The following is a 20,484-nucleotide window of genomic DNA, read 5'->3' as shown; positions in this document are numbered from 1 at the left end:
AGAGTAACAGAGAAAGTATATATGGTTAATAAATTGACCTTAAAATAGAAAGAGTGGCCTTAGTTGTTCAGATGAGCCTAAAGTTCAGTGTGCTTCTTCTATGTAAAAGAGAAAGGACAAAGATAATTAGAGGAGAAAGAGAGAAAGAGAGATCAGACAGAGTACATCACAGGAGATACGTTAGAAGAATCAGATGGGACTGAATTCTGCTGATAACTGAGTGAACATAGAAATGGTTTTAGAAAGAAATACAGTGCTTTGACATCTTGATTTTTATCAGTGAGTGACAAAGAGTAATTTCTGATCTCTAGAACTGTAAGAAAATATATTTGTGTTTTAAAGCCACTAATAAACATTGTGTTATTTTGTTATTTTAGTACATTAATAAGACACTAATATAGTTAGAAATCATAAATAATTCTCAAAATAATTTTTTATCAACACATTAATTTTTCCTTATGAATATTTTAGTATATAGTGATTCAGTAACTCCTTTGATTAATAATGGTCAGGTGAAAAAGTATGTGTCATAACTAATATATTATTAAATCAGACTATCAAGGTCAAAATTTATATATGTATATATAATATGTTAATATTTGATAAGAATAAAAAATTATATTCCAATTTTTTAAAAATTTTATTTAAGAGGAAAAAGAGAAAAACACAAAACAAAACAAAGCGGTGTAAGGTTACATATAATACAGAATTACAAAAAAAAAAAAAAACAGTAAGAAATCACCTGTTAATAGATTACATATTATCATCTTGGAAATAGTTGCTCAAATCACAGTATCAAAGAATAAAAAGTGGACATTCAAACAGAGAGACTGCAAACAGCTGTGTTCAATGATCCAAAAACATTAATATAGTCAGCTATTTAACACCCCTAAACACACTTGCTGTTATATCCGTTAGAGCTCTTTTTTTTTTTCCTCCCTCTCTTTTTTACAACAAAATTTACACATTTTGGATTTTATTACTCCTTAGTTCTTATTACTTTTTTGGGGGGGAGAGAATAAAGTCAAATATGGCAAAACAAAGCTGTCAGTCAAAACCAAGGATAGACATAGCACATGATGTAGAACAGAGTACAAGGTTATCAACAATGGTTATCAACGTTGTCTCTTGTTTCCTTAAAAAGAATTGTCTATCTCATTAGATATTATAAAGTTGGACAAAACAGTAGAGAACAAGACCAATAAAACTGAGGCATTGTAAACATTACAGGACTTCCAAAGGAGACAATAGTCAAACCAGAATGGGCATCTTAGTGAATCTTATTGCCTTCAAAGTAGTTGCCTGTACCCTCAAACTTGATACTATCGCACAGAATGGAACAGAGTCTAATCAGTCAAAACAAGATAGTGGGAGTATTACAGGACTTCAAAACAAGTTAATAGGAAATCAAAAAGAGTTACTATTATATATCCTAATTTTTTAATTTCCAATTTTTCAAAATTGCTTTAAGATTGGAATTTTATATATAAACTTTATGTCTGGACTTTATTATAGAATAAATGACTTTAGAATATTATTATTTATCGATGTATTTAATACATAGAAGCTTATGCAGATGATATGCTTCTCTTTGAACATGGTGTATAAAGTAGTAGCATAAAGTAATTGTTGCTTTATTGTGAAACTTGATGATAACCTGGTTGAGTCCTGCACTGTGCATATTTCTTGCTCTGATTGCACAATTAGAAGGTTTCAAATTATTGTGAATCCTGGCTTCTGTATCTCTCTCCCTTGACTTCAGCCTGCCATATACATTTCCAGCCAGTACCCTATGTCTCCCAGATTAAATATCCTGAAGTTACAAAAACTGTCTTGTTTATATCTTAATTAGGTTATATACTCAGAATTTAAGGAATCCTTGACTTCTGTGCCATATTAGACTTTATGGTTGATGCCTGGTGGAAATCATAGTATACTGAAGAATACTGAGGGATTATTCATAGTAACTATTTGATACAACTGGCTTTAAAAGTTGTTTGCTAGTTGAATTAAATGTTTTTCAGATTTAGCAAAATTCTGCAAAGAAGTTAACAGCTTACAAAACCGATAGTCACTATCTGAGTTACAGACCTCGATTCATTAAAATGCCTACAGGAATCATCTTTTCCCTTTACAGGACCATTTACTCTGAATTATTCGACAACTATTCGATAATTGATATGCCAGCACTCTATGTCATTAGAGATACAGTTTTAAGTGCAATAAAGGATCCTAATTCAATTGCATGTGGCTAAAATAACATAAATGATGTGAGAATCTGAAAGGAAGGATATTATTCAAGGATTTTGCTTGTTTTAAGAAACATGGTGCTGCTTAAAAGAACAGCAGGTAACGAACAGGATCTGCAGAAGAATGTGAGAATTGTGCTACACATACAAGAAAATCTACAGAAATTGAGTGTATCTATGAAATTTCTGAATCCCTGAGATTTGCACCAGTGGATTGAGAGATAGACATATAAAATTGATGCTGGATGTGTGTTACAAATTCTGATACTGGTCTCGCTCAAAACAAAAGAAAACAAAGCAACCTGTGCTAATCCTTGTGTAAAAGGTGATCAATACTGTGTTCATTGTGCCTCTCAAAGAGCTGTTTTTCTCATGATCTTTAACTCAACAAGCTTGGATCCCTTTGATTGAAGGATATCAGGTTCCAGGGCTGCACTGCACTGTAAGGGAAGTTGGGGCATCAGTTCTAGCTTCTGCCTTGGGAGGAAAAAAAAATCAATTGTGAAAACAATGTTTTTGAAGAGAAATGGTTACCTTTGTATTTCAAAAGTGAACTGGACTTGAACACTTGTGAAAAAAATGAAACAACTGAATAGCTGGTTGGTTGGCAACTTTTTATACTATCTATAAGGAAAATGGTAATTTTAAATGTTTAATATGCATAACTTAAAGAGGATAAATTGTTCTATCATTTGCTTTTTAAACCTACGAATAAAAAAAAATTGAAAGCCTGGCAAAGAAGTTATTTCTGTGGCATATAAATTGTGTGGCTAAGACATCTATATTTTTACCAGTAAATGCAGGTTTCAGGGTAAGTAGAAAAATATATACTATTTGAGTGATCAAATATAAAAGTTGTTCTAAAAGACTCCACTGTTGCTATTTGTAGATAAAAATCTATGTTTCTAGTGCATAAAATATATACTGAGTGGTATTTCATTGCGGAATTGAGGCCTTATGGGGCACACCTTAACTATGAGGAAGCCAGTTTGCACTTGGAGGTAATTATACAGGCCTCACGGTTTTGAAGAGCAGAAGTTAAAGCTGGTGTGCCTCAAAAGTACTACAGTAGTGTATCTTCTGGGGCTCAACATCCTTAGTATGTAATTATGTGTTCTAAGTAGCTAGTAAATAAATTTCTAAGTACATTGTTCAAAACCTCTTCTAGGGCTTGCATATAAAAGTGGAACTTTGTAACTTCATTGTGGTGGAAGAGCATATTTTGATCTTCATAGAAATTCTCTATTCTAGCAATTATCTGTCATCTTCTGGGATAAAGGGTTAAAATGTAGTTAGAGAAACGTGTGATTTCAGGGAGATTTTTTATAGATTCCAAAAAAAAAAAAAAAAAACTTGCATAACTGAAATTTTGCTCAGGAAAGAATGATCTAAAATTGATCTTTCTGGTTATAAAATTGATTAGCTTTTTCTTGAGAATCAAATGCTTGAGTCAATGTTTAAACTCAGGAAACAGAACAACTGATTTTCTCCCTGATATTTGCATGCTTCTTTAAATATTCAGATTCATCTATTTGTTAATTCTAAATGTCTTCCTTGTAATATATGTTATCCATATTATAAACTGTGATAACACATCTGTAATACTTTCATTTTATAAACTATAGTCTTATGAGTTATTTCTTGAGGACTCAAAATATTAAGAGGTAATGAAACTCAAGTGTCTCTAAAGTAATTTGTATCTTTGAAGCTTATGTCTCGACTATTGATTATTATGTAAAATATTAAGGAAAGTACAAAGATGAGTGGAAGGAAGGAAGGAAGAGGGAAAGTAGAAGATAGAGAGAAGAAAGGATTTGGAAGAATGGAGAGGAGGTAAGAAAGCAAAGGAGTAACTTTCAGTTCCTATATCACCTACCTCACAGCTTGAGGAAGTCACTGACTTTAAACTGTTATGCATAAAACACTCACAAATATTCTCCTTAATTCTTCAAATCTCTAAAAAATTGATGGAGCTTTTCCATGAAAAAAATATATTCACTCACTACGGCTGGAACCACATAGCTACCGTCTTTTAATTTTATGTGTGCTCTTTTTTCCTGTTTTAAAGAGAAAGAAGAAAGAACAGAAAAATTAAGAAACTAACAAATAAACAATAAAAGCAATAACACAATAACAAATAACAACTATAGCTATATAGGTTTTCCAAATCATATGATAAGAATTTAATAATGGTTGTTATATTGCATATTGTTATCTTCAAAATACTTGCTCAGGTTACCAGAAACAGGAATAAACCAAAACAGCAAAATGGAGCAAAACATTGGATTTCAAAAACAAGACAGAAGGAAATCCTCTGCAGTTGCTACAATACACATTGTTATCCTCAAACAGATGCTCAAACCACCAGCTTTGGACCTACAAAGTCAATCAAAGAATACAAATATTGAGTTGTTATTATTATTATTTTTTACCTCAGTTGCTACCACCTCAGTCTGACTTCCTCCTCCGAATCAGCCCATTAATTACGGGGCAGCGTGGTGGTGGTGGTGGTGGTGGTGATGGTTGTACCTGTCTTCCAGTCCGTGCACCGGTTGGCTCACGGAAGGTGTGGTTTTGCTTCTTGGCTCCCTCCATTCCCCATGGTGGCCCTACCTGTACTCTTTTTAATGGGCAACTTCTCTTCGATAGTAAGGTTAGTTTTTACTTGGGGGTTATTATGCAGCCTTGCAGTTAAACATCTGCAGTTAAAGGTAGGATACTACAAATGTGTCACACCAAAGGTTCATTGCTTGAAATGACATTATTGCCTATATTCACCCACAACCGCATGGAGACAGCTGAAGACGGGTCCTCAGCAAAGAACTATCACAGAAGTCGGCCTCAGAAGACAGGCTTTGCGGAAAGAAAGCATTCGCTCAGCTTGCTGGCTTTGCCTCCACTTCCCTGGCTAGCTGGCATGTTGGCTGTACGAGGCTTGAAGTGGTTACTCGATTTATTTACAGGTTTGAGGCCTTGTTTCAGGCTTCTCAGATTTGCTCTGAAGTCACGTTCCTCTTTTGTTCAAAATCCGTCCCACCGAGCTTCTCCAGAGAATGTTCTTTCGTTTTCTTGTATCCTCCAAATTGTTGCAGTATCTACCACTTCTTCATCCCGCAGGTTCTTCCATTTTGACTATTCTAAGACTTTTCTTAGCTCAGTACAATCAAATATGGGGAATCAAAAGTTTGGATTTATTATTTTTTATTTTTGTTGTATTTTTGCAGCTTTTTCATAATAAGTATAAATTTCCCATATGAAATATGGATGCTTCTAACTGGATAAAGTAAATGTTTTTAGTCCTGGTTGTACATTAGGATCACTTAGAACTTGAGGATTATTAATATTCAGAAATAAATCCATGATTCATATTTAATCCTTTGGGACATGGTCTAAGAATCAATATTTTTTTAAAAAAAGCCTCCCAGATAGTTTAATATATAGTCATAGTTGAAAATAATAGAAGAAGAAAAATCATATATAAACAAGTTATAAAGTACAATGATTAATATTTCAAGAATATGTCAATTTATTTTACTTAACCTTGCAGAAAAATATCAGAGTGCAGGCTTTCAAATATTAAATAATCATGTGCTTTATTTGATCTTAATAATTACATAAAATGTTCAAAAAACAACAATCTGTTCAAGAAATGAAAATGTTCTTTTTTATTCAACTGGGAGGTTGGGGATATAGTGTTCAAAAGGAACAAACTTTCAGTTACGGGTGAATACATTCTGCATTTCTAATAAACATCTTGGTACCATAGTTAATACTGTATTGGGCACTTCAAACTTTGTTAAGACAATGGATTTTAAATATTCTCACCACAAAAAAGACAGTGTGATGTAATGGGTATTTGAGAATATAAATTACAGTAATCATTTCACAATCCAAGGATGTGCTAAATTATTAAACTGTATGTGGTACAAATGTAAAATTTTCATCAATTACTTCTCAACAAATTGGGAAAATACTGTTAAAAAAACAGGAACTAAAGAAGAGATTCATCCATAACATTTTGCTTCAAAGTAATAATGACGAAAACATCTCTTATATTATTAATTTGGAATAATTCTTAATTTCTTAATTTGAATTTAATCTTCATGGTTTGGCAGATTGCTTTACATTTGGAAACTGCAAAAATGTTTGTATATCTGTAAATGCCAACTTTAATAATTTATTCTACTCTTCTTAATTTTTCATTTTTATTAGTTCTGGGTAACATCCAAGGTTACATGGTTTAAAACTTAGTAAGATTTGCTTTGTGGTATCTAGAAATATACGTACCATAGAGAGAACTGCAGCAAAAGTATCCTGCTTAAATAAAAGTATGTTTATCCAATTTGTCCTAATATTTATATACCAGAATATGGCTTTTCATGTTTTTTTTATCAGATTTGTAACATGAGATTTGAGTGGGTTCAACCTGAAACACAGGCTACAGAGAGATACCTTTAAGAGCACCACCCCAACAATATTCATAGGGACAGACAAACAAAAGGGACTTCTTTGTGATTATTATTCAAAGGTCAAAGTTCTATGGCTAATATTCCTGGGAAGTATGCTGCATGGCTGAACTGAGGATAGGAGCAGATTCCTCTTCTGCAGTGTGTAGAATTGACTAAGTCCAGTAGCAAACCTGGATTTAATAATAAGGAGATTTTTAAAGTAATTCAAGGAGAGATGAAATCTCACTGACTGGCTCTCAAACACATTTATACAAAATGTTTACCAAGTACTTTCAATGGCTTCTGTGTGCACCTAGAATAATCTCATTAAAAAATTGCCTTGAGCAAGGTCAAAAATACTGGTATGAAAATATAGCTTCCATGCAAACTTTGAAGACTATAGCACACAGATGCATGTGTTTTAGAATTATTAACAGACATATCTCATTACTCCAATCAAAGTTATTAGCAGGACAGTATCTGAAATTTATGTATACATTAAATATAAGTATGTAGACCTTGCAATCCTTATTTCTAGTGATACGATGAATGGAGACTGGGGTGATATCTGATAGTATGATTAATTTTAGACTAGTTTAACTGGTAGCAGCTTGCTTCATGTTAGTCAAAATGCCCAGACTGTCAGGTCATAAAATGAGGGTAGGCAGGTCAAAATGTTAAACGAAACACTACTAAAACAGTGTATTTAGAGAGGCTATATAATTTACTTTACCACATTATTGTATTTTTGAAATCAGTTCTGAGTGTTTCAAGAACAAAAATTAAGTTATGAAACTTTTGATATTATCTTTTCAAAATTTTTATTTTTAAATTATAAATTTTCAAAGTTTAAAATCTTCATATTTATGGGATAAAAACTGATGTTATAATTTATGAATATACTGTAAAATAATTAAACCAAGGACTTTAATATAAGTTTAACTTCAAATATTTCTGTTGTAGGAATATAATAGATTTATACTTAGTGATTTTGAAATGCGCAATGTATTTGTTACTTATATAAACTATGATGTTGATTAATAGTAGCATCTTGAATCCAAGTGACTTTTATGAACTAGGTAAAATAATATCTATCTTCTCAATAATAGAATTATGAAAAAGAAAATCATAGCTATGTAATAATAAAGTATTCATAATAGTATTCAGTTAGGAAGATATAAATAAGTAAGCAGTTTATTCAGGTTGTATGTCAGAAAGATAGGAATTAACTCCGTGGAGCTCCACAGATCAGATAGTTTCTCAGTTCCTGAAGAGCCCGAGACAGTTCCTAACTGCTGCCTAATGTACACCATGTGAATAATGCAAAGATGGTTGAGTGAAAACTAATGCTGCAAAGATAACTGGAAAATATTGACATAAACACCATATATGACCAGCACATGGATATGGAAATCATACCTTAGTTATGTAAACACTTGTGAAGCCATGCTTCTGGCAGAGGAAACCAAGTGGGCTGCTACTGAAATTCCATTTCATTATGGAGTCAAATATTCTTACTTCCACAGGAAAAGATTCAGTCCTGGATGCTTGTCTTTACACTCCTGTTAGAAATTCCAGGTTTGTATAGAAAAATCCATTTCTAATGAAATCCCCAGGGGAAGTGTTATCATATTATCCAAGGCCTTGTTATAAAATCTAAGCAATTGTTCATTTTAAGGTTGAAAATATAATGAAAGTCTTGAGTCTCATCATCTACAACTATTTTCCTCTCATCTCCACATACACTTCAGTCTTTCTATGCTGACTGGTTATATTTATTTAGTGTTGAATTTAAGTTGCACATATGGTTTTAGAGTAAAGGCTATGTTCAAAACTGATTCTTATAGCAATTCTTTTTATTTTTAATTTTGCTTTATAATTATAAGATTGCAGATATGTTTTCTCTGAACACCGTTTACATATTGCTAACCAAGAACAAAGCCATAATTCTTTGAATGTCTGTGAATGCTTGTTTTTTTTAACAATTGTATCCTAGATTTTAACAAAAAACTATATCATAAGTGCATCACATATCTGTGAAATAAATATGGAAGTATGCTTTATTATATTATATTCAACTACTGTTTCCAGTATTTTCAACTTTGTTGTTCCTTGTTTTTGTCTTTTATAATGTTTTTATTTCTTTTTTATGCAAATGGATTACTTTTACTCTTTATTGGTGTGTGTTTGTAATAACAATAGTTTTGTTCATTTAAGAAACTGATACATGCATATAAGACATTTTGTTTATTTTCAATTCCTTTATCTCCCCCCACTTTTACCTTACCTTTGTTATTACTCCTTTCCCCAACTCCAAAATTCTGGGTTGCCTGTATGTTTTCTATCCTTTCTTCCTTCTTTCACTTATTTATTTTTTAGTATTTTAGGATTCTCTTATGAAAACTTGAGACATAATGCAAAGTGAAATCAGATCCAGAGTGTTTTGCATGCTTTGGCTTGTCTGCTATCTCTTGCAAACCTTAAGGAAATGCAGAAATTGTGCTCTTGAATTTGTACTCAACAAACAAGAGCCCACGAAGAAAACAGTCAGCTGCAGAGAGTGACATACTGTATACTCCCACCTTAACTGTACCACAGCTCGATTCTTACAGGTTTCCACTTACTAGCTTCAACAAAAGCTATTCCAGATCTTTACTCACCTCCACTCATAGAAATTCCCCACTTTTCTATTTTCTAGATAACCTCACCTTTCATATTTAAAGCGTAACATTAATGAATACTAGAAATTTTCTGGCTCTAGAACCTCAACAGTTGCACGTATTTGTGTGCATAATTTTCTATCTGCTTCTCCTATGTGTAACGTAAAGTGTCTCCCTCCTCTTGAGCCCCTCACTCTGGCCTTGCTTCAGGGCTTATCTCTTCTCATGTGCTCACTGAATTGGGTTTTCTGTGTCACCTTCAAGATAAGATTAAGGTTTTTTACATCTTAAAGTTATTCTTTTCAGGCATATTTCCATGAGATGAAGAAGAAATATGAATAAACATAAAATGTACAAAATAACCATAGCAAATATTTACAAAATATGATTTAATTCATTGGTTTCTTTCTTATGGCCTCTTAAAGAACTTCTTATTCAGGTTCCTTTTAATTTTGACCTTTTTTAGTCTCTTTGATCCTAAAATTGTCCCTATCGACCTCATGAAAGTTACCTATATCTTACCTGGAATTTCCTCGAACAGACATATCTCTATTCTGTTTCGTTTGTGTCCCTTGCTAACATTTCTGGCCCTTTGTAACGCTTTCAGCTCCTACACATTCCTGTGTCTGCATCTACATCATTGAAAAATGAATCATACTCTAAAGGAGAATTTAAATGTGGTAGAGGTCAATATTCCATCTTAGAACTTTATTTTTTTCAATATATTTTTCCTGGATGACATTAACTGCTTGCATTAATTCACCTGCTACCAATATATTGATTGTGAAATGTCTTATAAAAATACACATTCTCTCTTTCTCTGGATGTTTGGATTTGTATCTGAAAAATGTCAGAAAATCTACATTTGAATACCTTGCAAGCATTTAAGAAATGACATGGTAAAGCAGGCCGAGCATGAGGAGGCACACCTGTGATCACAGCTGCTGAAGAGCCTGAGACAGGAGGGTGCCACACTCAAGGTCAGCCAGGGCAAGACCCTAGTCAAAAATAATTAATTTTATTTTATTAAAAACATAAATTAAAGGAAATAAGGAGAAAGAGTAAAACAATTAGGGCTATAATTTGCAAGCAGCTCTTACTAAACTTAAAAAATACATCATTTCCATTCTTCTTTGAGGGGTAAATAAAAAACATTTAAACATAAGCAATAATGACAAGTTATATTTTAAAATTAATATATATATATATATATATATATATATATATATATATATATATATGTATTAAGATAGAGGCTTTTGAAAAAATGTTGCTAATCCAAAATCTAATTACTGAGAAAATTAACTGTACAAAGTAGGAGTAAATTCATAAATGTACACTGCTTATTTAAATTCAGCAGGTCATCATGTTGCTTAACATGTTTTAGAAATACCATATACAGAGCCAGGTATATAGCCTAGCAATTTAAGCACCTGTCTGGCAAGCACAAGGTCTTGAGTTCGATTCCCAGTACAAAAAAATAAAAAGAAAGAAACATCATGCTTATAAGCATCAATTGTATTCATTATATGAATATAATAGTATTTCTAGACCCATCCTTAAATTCTTTAGAGTTCCACTGAATGTAAGGTAAGAAATAGTAAATTTATTAGACCTTAAATTCTACTAAGATAATATCTTTGTCAGTTTAACTGTGTATCAAAACAAGACAATATCCAAGCCTACCAAGAAAATAAGATACTATCCAAGAAATACCAATTATCTTCATTAATTAAGCAAATTCTTGGACTTTTAAATTCTAATACTGGTAAAAATTTGAAGCACATATACTGAAATTTAGCTTTATGTATTTCAATTTCTTTAGACATATACAGTATGTCTCTGGAAATTATTTTCTTTAAAAGCAAAAGTAAAATACAAACTGAAATATTGTTTCATACAAAATTGAATTTTGGAGAGGTTATTTGATTTCAATGATACCATGCCTAACATTACTTTTTCACCTTTTAAATATTTACTTAGTAATTTTTCTTCTGTATTCAGTGTTTCCAGAGTGTCTGGTATGTAAATGTGAGCTGTGACACAGAACAACAGTCTGTAATTATTCTGTCAGTAAATATTTAGCATAGGATTATAGATGCAATTGTTCAAAATGAGCATTTTTCTCTAAGTATGTTAAGATAGGATACTATTATGTTTACTATGTCATTGAGGGACATTTTATTGACAAGGAAATATGCAAATGAATTAGTCAGACATGATTTCCTTTTATTATAAAAGTATTAGGGATATTTTGACTCAAAACCTCTCTAAAAATCTAGTTACGGACATAATAATAGACATCAGTGAATATACTGTCTTCATTTTTATCTGAAGTGAGATATCTTAGTCATACACAAATAAGATGTTAAAAGATTAATTCCATCTTCATCACATGGATGAGTCTTAGCTTTCTCATATATAAAATATGAATAAACCTTTTTATGACACAATGTCATAATTCTGAATGATCTGTAATATTCATTTACATACAGTATGGATTTATATGACCCTACTTACTCTGGGTTGGCCAAGTGTTTTGTTTTGAAGCAGTAAATAGAAAAATATATTATGTTTATAGAGTTTAAGTTCTACCATAATTTTCTATTTCTCATATAGATTCACTGGAGTCCTAAAGAATCTATAAATGGCTTTAGCAATCCTATAAATTCCACAATATGACACACTTTTAATCATTTTCTCGAGTTGACTACTGACCATTTGGACTAAACCAAAGACTGGAATTGTGAAAATAAGTCGTTGTAACCAAACAAAAAACAAAAAACAAAACAAACAAAAAAACCAAAAAACAAAAACAACTTTCTGCATTTTAGATGACAGTATTAACAACTCTTGCTCTCTGATTGAGACTAAATCATAAGAAATTAAGTGTGTTATTTAGAGTGACAATCGGATTCTTTTATGCCAAGGGATTGTCACATAGGATAATAAAGATGAAAGCCACTGATTTCTTTAGTTGGTTATAAATGTGGCACCTTTATTGTTCTTCTTACATTCAAAATTATAAAATTATATAACATAAAAGAAATGATAGAGCTATATGAGAGGCATTCTGTTTCTTTCTGCTTCTTTTTTTTACCTACTAAATTATAGTAATAGAAAACTTGATTAGATTTTGAATAATGTGAACTTCATCCTACCATGTAATGCACTTGTGAGACTAGAATAGTTTATTGCCTCAAAAGAGATAAGGTCATTATATTCTGTGAATATCTGGATTTTTGATATGAAGAAAATGTCTAAGTTTTTTCTTGGGCTGTTAAAATTGCAAATTGTGAAGTGGGCAACTTGTGTTTTATTGTTCAGTAAAAAAGAAAGAAAAATTCTATGGATGAATGGTACCTTGAAACTAATATCTACAGAGGAAAAATTAAGAAACAAACTGATTTATAAAAATTTCTCCTTCTATTCCAAAGTTCAAAGATCACTGCACTTTTATCTTTATCCTTTTTTTTCTAAATCATAATTTTATTTAATGGTTTTAAGCTCTTTTATTCATATATCTTCACAGAGATGTAGCAAAATTTAAAATCTGACACCTATTGCTAAATTTCTCAATGGCATTCATGAAAAAATTTTCAAGATTTTACATAGGATAACAATTACATAAATTTTAGAAAACATTGACTAACATGTTACCTAGTATGAAAAATAATCTGTTATAAAATTTAATATGTAGTAAGATACATTCAAAGTTATTTCCTTTAGCTTTTTTTTTTATTTTTAAAAACAGAATGACTTGACAATAAGAGGTACCGGCCCTGAGAGGCAGTTCTCTATAAATACTTTGTACTCCCGCATAGAGCATGAACAAGGTGCTGACTACACTTTTAACTTTTACCATATTTTGAAAGTGTCTTGAGAGCGAACAGCCTGCAGGTGTAGACACGGTGTCCACCTCTGGAGCTAAGGCCATTTGTTTGCAGTGTTCCAAGATAAAGATAGTTTCTCCTGGAGCAGGATATGCTTGGCTGCTGCTTCTTGTACACATGGGTTCCCTAAACTCCACATTCTCCTCCCAAGAGCACAATCTACTTCATACAGAGGCATGACCGGGGCCTTTCTCACACCTGTATTAGAACTCTAAAACGAGTGAAAAATGATGCTGTTCTGTCTATTGATGTTTCTGTGAGTAATAATCTGACTTTTGTCTGACTATGGGCATCACATGTTTACCATCATCCAAACAACTGCTAAAACTTCGGTGACTCTTCTGTGTGAGCTCAATTTATTGCCATAAAAGCATGGAGACAAATCTTTTGTGGGCCAGGGCAGAATGTTATGATTTGGGTCTGAAAAGTTCCCTAAATCCTCATTGTTCAAAATGTGGACTTTTGGAGTATGACTGAACCATGGCTGTATATGGATAAGTGGATTAATCCACACATAAAATCATAGTTAAATGTGATGTGTCAGACATGGTTTTAGTCAAAAGAGTCCATTTACTGGGGTAGTGATATGTTTGGTAGTTTGGTTAAAAACTCCCTTCCCATTTCTCTTTTTTTCTCAGCTTTTTTTGGAGTGAAATACATTTACTAGAGGAAGAAAACTTCCGTCTAAGAGAGACAGAAGTGGTTCTTGACAGTAATTTGAGCAGCTGCCTTTGCCTGCTCCTTCTAGTCTGCCCTTCCTGCCTTAACACACAGACTGTAAGCTGAGATGTCTGAGACTTTCTTCCTTTAAACTGCGGTGTCAGGTACTATGTGGCAGTGATAAGACAGGGACCAAGTGCCTACTAAGAAGTAGCTGCACTCCAGTTTTCAATGATCTCTCTCAACTGTCCATCATGCATTAGATTTGTGTTGATCTTTATTTTAGTCAACTGTTGAGCTTCAGTCATTTTTTAATCATTTGAAAATAGTAACATTAAGTTTTTTGAAAATTTGTTGTATTGACTGTAATAATTTCACAGGATTATTTACCATGTGTGTAAAATTACTCACGAAAGAAAATTACTTAGCTATAGAAATGAACGAAATCGTGTCATTTGCATCAACATGAGAGAACCTGAAGGATCTTATGTTATGTGAGCTAAATCAAGTGCAAAGGGACAATCACACATTTTCTCACTTATACATAGACACAAAACATTTTGTTCTCATGGAGTTAGAATAGATATAGTGGTTGCTGGAGACTGGAATGGGGTGTGTGTGCTGGGGCAGGATGGAAAGAAGATGATTCACAGGTGCAGAGGTACTGACAGATGGGGATAACTGTGGCTGACAACTATTAGCTAGTTTTCAAGATGTCTAATAGAAAGAGTTCTAAATGTTCTAACACACACAAAAAGTGTTTGAGATAATGGCTGTCCCACTTACTTTAATCTAATCCACGTACATCATATGTGTTTCAATGTCACACAATATCCTCTAAATACGTACTATTACTATATTAGGTCAACTAAAATTTTAAGTTACAATTTTTGTGAAATAATGTGGCCATCTAGGACTTGCTATTTACATTGTATTGAATATATTATTAAAATTATTATATTTGAAACACTGCAAATAATTTTTAGAAAAATAATCATGAAAGTGTCCCTTTCCCTGTCACAGTTTACTAACTCACATCCAATTTCCTTCTCAGATGGGTGAGTGGGAGGTCAGACCCCTCCACCCCATGCAAGCTAACACAGCGCTCCAGCACAGTCAGCATGACCTTCTGGCCCACGGCCTTTTCAAAGTGGGATGATCATTCATGAGAAAGTCACACGTCTGTGGAAGATTCTCCTAGAAATTTGCATGACTTTCTGGATATATTCTAAATGCCTGTGCATCTCTTTATTTGAAACACAAAATTTTGAGAAGGATTCTTGAGGTATTTTGTAAGTATTACTAGAATAGATAGTACTTTTTTCTTCACACTCAAGAGTCATAAAGTTTGCTATTTCTTTTCCATCATTTGGCCCATACCCAAGGCACATTAGAAAATTAGAAATCAGAAATTACTTTGTAGAAAAATAACCAACCTGTCCCTCCTATCCATTACTTATAGCTCAACTTCAGTCAGCTCAACAATGTATCTCTACTGAGGCATTCCCTCTTCTTTTGACTGTGTCTTGAAGCTGACCACCTCCTTCCTCAATGATTCATGTCCCATGTATAAAAATGTTTCACCTGAAGCTCTATCTTTACCTCAGTCTCTGCTCTAGGCAAAACCCAGACTACACAGTAACTTAGTTGAAAGAATATTTTCCTTGAATCTGACATAATATATACTTTGTCCATTAATACTCAGAAAATTCCTATTGCATTGCTTTAATTCTGTAGTTTTACAAAAGAAAACAATGAACAAAATAAAAATAATAATTAATCTAAGTTTCTTACTCTAACATTGTGTTCATCTATATCCAATGTAAGGTGCACTGTAAGAAAAAGAATTAGTGACATTCTTAGATAAATAACATCATTAAGTAATTGTTCTGACTTCCAGTCTGGCGTTTTCTACTAGATCAGTGATTTTGAATGCTGTCATTACTGATACTTTGGGTTACATAGTTCTTCCTTGCACACAGCCTTTCTGTGTAATGTGGCTGTTCTGTTTTGTGTAACCCTTAGCTCCTCTTCATTCTGTGCTTACAGCACATTCTCTTCTCTCACACCATCACACACAGAAATATTTTGCAATTTTGTATGTTTCTTGGGGAATGCAAAACCTTCCCAACACACGTACAGTTCAAAACCACTGTATGAGTGTAAGCTCCTGAAATATTAAGGTTATGGAAGTGTTTCATACTCTTTCTTTCTTTAGCTTTTTCTCAGTGGTTGGCATATTATCTGGGTTCATTAAAAACATAGAAAAAGAGGGACAGTACCTCTTCAAATTAAGAAATCTCTATAAAATTTGTAACTCATTTATTTAAAGGGTCTTGCCATGCAGTTCAGGCTGGCCTGGGCTCACTTTGTATCCCAGGCTGATCTTGAACTTGTAACGATTCTCCTGCCTCAGCCTCCCTAGTATTGACATTGCAGGAGTGAACCACCTTGCCTGGCTCACACATGCTTATTTAAAACACCTTTCACAAACTAACTTTTGTCATTATACCTTAAAATTCTGAGCAGCAACATTGTGTAAACCTATGTTTTCTCGGTGTTAAGTAGCTAAAATTTAGTTACTTTTCCAACAAAAATCTGAAGGACAAATAGTGAAAAAAAGCTTCTCTTTTTCATTTTTCTTTTTATTCTTTTTCATAAAAATCTTTAAAAATTGTAGATTCAATATTCAATATAATAAATTTCATCATTTTCAAATAACTGTACATTTACAAAAATTCAGAGAAAAACTTCAGTTATAATTATTATGACTTTATAAATATATTTTCCATCTTAGCATCTATTTTATGAAATGTATTTTATGAATACATTTTTATGTCCCATCTTCTAATACTGAGACTGAGACTGAGAATATGGATTATTGAATTCAACAGATTTCCACCTCTCAAAACATGAAAGATCACCAGTTTTCAACTGTATTGTACCTCACTTCTATTTTAAAAAAATTATAAGTAGAAGAAAATATAAACCAGAATTTCAAAACAGGACAAGAGACTAACAATAATTAATACATTGCATACTGCTATCTTCTGAGTAGTTAAGTTATAAGCTTGAGATATTATTCCAACAATATTAGCACAAACCTTTTTTAGTGAACTAATAGAAGCTATCAGTATACGTATCTTAACTATCTCATGTACACACACACACACACACACACACACACACACACACGCATACACATGATATCCATTTCCCTTCCTTTCTTTCCCCTTTCCATCATTACAGTTTCTCTTTTCTTTTGAATAGTTTTTTTCCCCAATTTACCATATTTATTGTACATTTTGGGTCCCATTTACTTTTTCAGCTTCTCATACTAGTGAGACTGTATGGTATTTACACATATGAGTCTGATTTATTTCACTTATTAGGTGGCCTCTAGTTGCATTCACTTCTCTATAAAAGTCTTGAGTTTATCCTTCTTTATATATGAATAGTGCTCCATTGTATAAAAATACCACATCTTTTTTATCCATTCCTCATTTGACGGTCATTTGTGTTGTTTCCGAGATTTTGCTATTGCAAATTGTGCTGCTGTAAACATATGTCACTCTGGTACTCTGTTTTCAGTGCTTCTGGGAAAATATTCAGAAGGGGAATAATTTGATTGAATTGGACCTCCAAACCTAGTTTTTTGAAAAATCACCACACTGATTTCCACAGTCATTGTACCAGTCTACAGTCCCACAAACAGTGAAGAAGAGTTCTTTCCCCACAACCTCTCCAGCACTTGTTATTGGTTGATTTCTTGAAGTAGCCATACTTACTGGAGTGAAGTAGAATCTCAGTGTTGCTATAATTTGTGCCTCTCACATGACAAGTGATAATGGATATTTTAAAAATATTTATTTACCATATGTGTTTATTCATCTGAGAAGTGTATATTCATCTTAGATGCCCAGTTTTGGATTGGTTCTTTGAATTGGGGTACCAAATTCTTTTTTTTTTTAAATTTTTTTTCAATTCATGTTCTATGCAGAAGTTGTTTGTCTGAGGGACAACTGCCTATAACATTTTCCTATTCCATGAGTGATTTCTTTTGTTGTGCAAAAGCTTTTTAGTAATGAGAGGTCCCATTTGTTTATTCTTTGTACTAGATCCCCTGTCTGAGAGCTGCATAATCATCATGGCAGTGGTTCAAACCTGCGCCATGATAATGTACACCTTCTTCTTCCCAGAAGCCCCTACGGCTTCTCCCTCCCAAAAGTCTGCCAAAGCTCAGTATTGTAAAGTTTTACCGAATCCCCTGCACTCTCACAAAATATATCAGCTCACACCAGGCACCAAAGCCCTTTCCCCATCAGAGCCTATTTCAGGCAGAACCTGCCCTTCGTCTGTAGAGAGCCATCACAGTCTTCCTTGTGGTGACTGCCTCCGTGCCCTTCCTGCTTATTAAACTCTTTTCTTATCTACTTGCCTCCTCTTTAATATTCAGCACTGCTCTAGATTGAGGACGAATCACTTAAACAATTTGTAGTATTTCCTGGGTGGTCTGGGTTTTGTTCATGAAGATTCTCCCTACACCTATGTCTTCAAGTCTTCTACTTACTTTCTCTTCCAATATATTTAGTGTTTCTATATTAATATTTAGACCCTTCATCCATTTTGACTTTAATTTCATGGGTGGTGATAGGCATGGGTCTGATTTTACTCTTTGTGCCTCATTTCTTTGAACACTGCATTCTGTTCTTGAGTGTGTCCTGTATCTCCCTTTAATACATCCTCTCTTGCCTCTTTAAACCCAAAGTCTTTAGGTCTTTTTGTTGAGTTGCATTGGCTCTTTGAACTTACTGTCCATCTGAACTCCTGAACATGAGCTTTAGCAGCTGTGTGGGCTTAGAGCAGAGGATAGAGGTGGTAATGACAGTCACCTATGTGTGAAGGATCTCAAGGTTTAAATGGAACCTTAAAAAAATTTGTTCTGATATATGGTTACTTTGAATTTCTTCCAATAAAGACAGAGTTAAAAAGAATGGGAAAAAGTGGTAACTGGGAACAGACTTTGAGATGATACCCTCTGACTACTATTTTTCCTGCTATGTCTAGGACCGCTGCTGTTACTTCACCACTGCCAACAACAGGCTGGAAAAGACCTCTCCTTTATCCAGTAGAATTGCCCCATATATATTTAAGAAACTATTCTATAAAAACATACTGATTTTTCCAAATTTCTGAATATCTACATTATTTTTACTTTGTAATTTTTCTTTAAAATCATAGAGACCTGATATCCTCATCCTCCTGGAAAGTATTACCCTGATTATGTGTGGTGTGACTAATTGCATGCTCTTTTGTTCCTCACCAGACTAAAGGGTATTGCTGAAATAACTTCTTATCCGTCATTGGTCAGGTGACTGTCTTATATGTGAATGTCTTATATCCATTTCACAGATAAAGGAGTAGAGGCTAATAGAGTTTAAGTAATGAGGGCAACGTCAGACAGCAAGTCTGAAGTTCACCTTTTCTGAGACATACAAAATTTGTAATCTAGTAACCTGATGAGTTTATGTCCTTAGAATTTTAATTCATACTCACAGAATCTCACATCTATTAGAATTTTTCAGTGATTTTTTTTGTATCAAGAACAAAACAAGGCCAGATGCCCATTGAAGTCTCTAAAAAAAGCACTTTAAAATACGAAACAAGAGAACTCATGTTGTTTGTCCTTGGATTGTGCACTTTATTTCTCACTTATCAATTTATGCATTTGTTTGAGAGCATCATGGCATTTATTAATTATCTAAGCTGCATTCTCATTTTCAGTAAATGGCACCTTACACAGTGGGGCCATGTCAGACAGGAGCTTTGACTAGGGAACAAATGTCAGTGTGGTGAGGCGCCTGCTGAGTGTTTAATAACTACAAATGAAGTGCACTGTTAGAGTTATAAAGCACCGTTCCATCACCCAGTATGTTTCTTTTGTAAGTAAAGATAAAATGACTTGGACAATCTGTACTGAATCTATCAACTTTAACTGTAAAAGTACCAGGCAAGTTAAAAAAACTTCTTCAAACACAATGAATGTTAGAAGACAAAGAACAAAATGCCATTCTCTGATGAGAAATTAACTTTAATTTAATGAATGACTACACAATATAATGGCATTGGAAAATGGCCAGACTCAATAAGCTATTTATGACTGCTACTCATTTTCTATGGATATTAGAGACAAGGCTGGAGAGGGCTGTCTATATGTGGTATGGTTTCAATATCCTCTCTGAAACTTCCTGTAATATATTTACCTTTCTGATGGTAATGGAAGGTGAGATCTTCAGGAGGTGAGTATGTCACAAGATTGTGTGGTCCTGGATGGATAAATAACATTATCATGCCACCTGGATAGTCCTCATGGAAGGGTGCTCCTGCTAAAAGGATAAGCTTTGCCCCATTCTCTCCCTGGCCCTTCTAATTTCCACCATGGAATGATGCAAACCAAATTCCTTGACAGGTGATAGAGCCATGCTCTTGGACTTCTCAGCCTCAGAACCATAAGAAATAAAATCTATTTTTTATAAATTTCTCAGTCTCAGTCATTCTTCTATAGTAACAGAAG

This window comes from Cavia porcellus, unplaced genomic scaffold (genome assembly GCF_034190915.1).
Source record: "Cavia porcellus strain 051 isolate PalLab524CR breed Dunkin Hartley unplaced genomic scaffold, mCavPor4.1 scaffold_30, whole genome shotgun sequence".
NCBI lineage: Eukaryota > Metazoa > Chordata > Mammalia > Rodentia > Caviidae > Cavia > Cavia porcellus.
The sequence above is the reverse complement of the archived record's forward strand: the minus strand, read 5'-3'. Positions refer to the sequence as shown.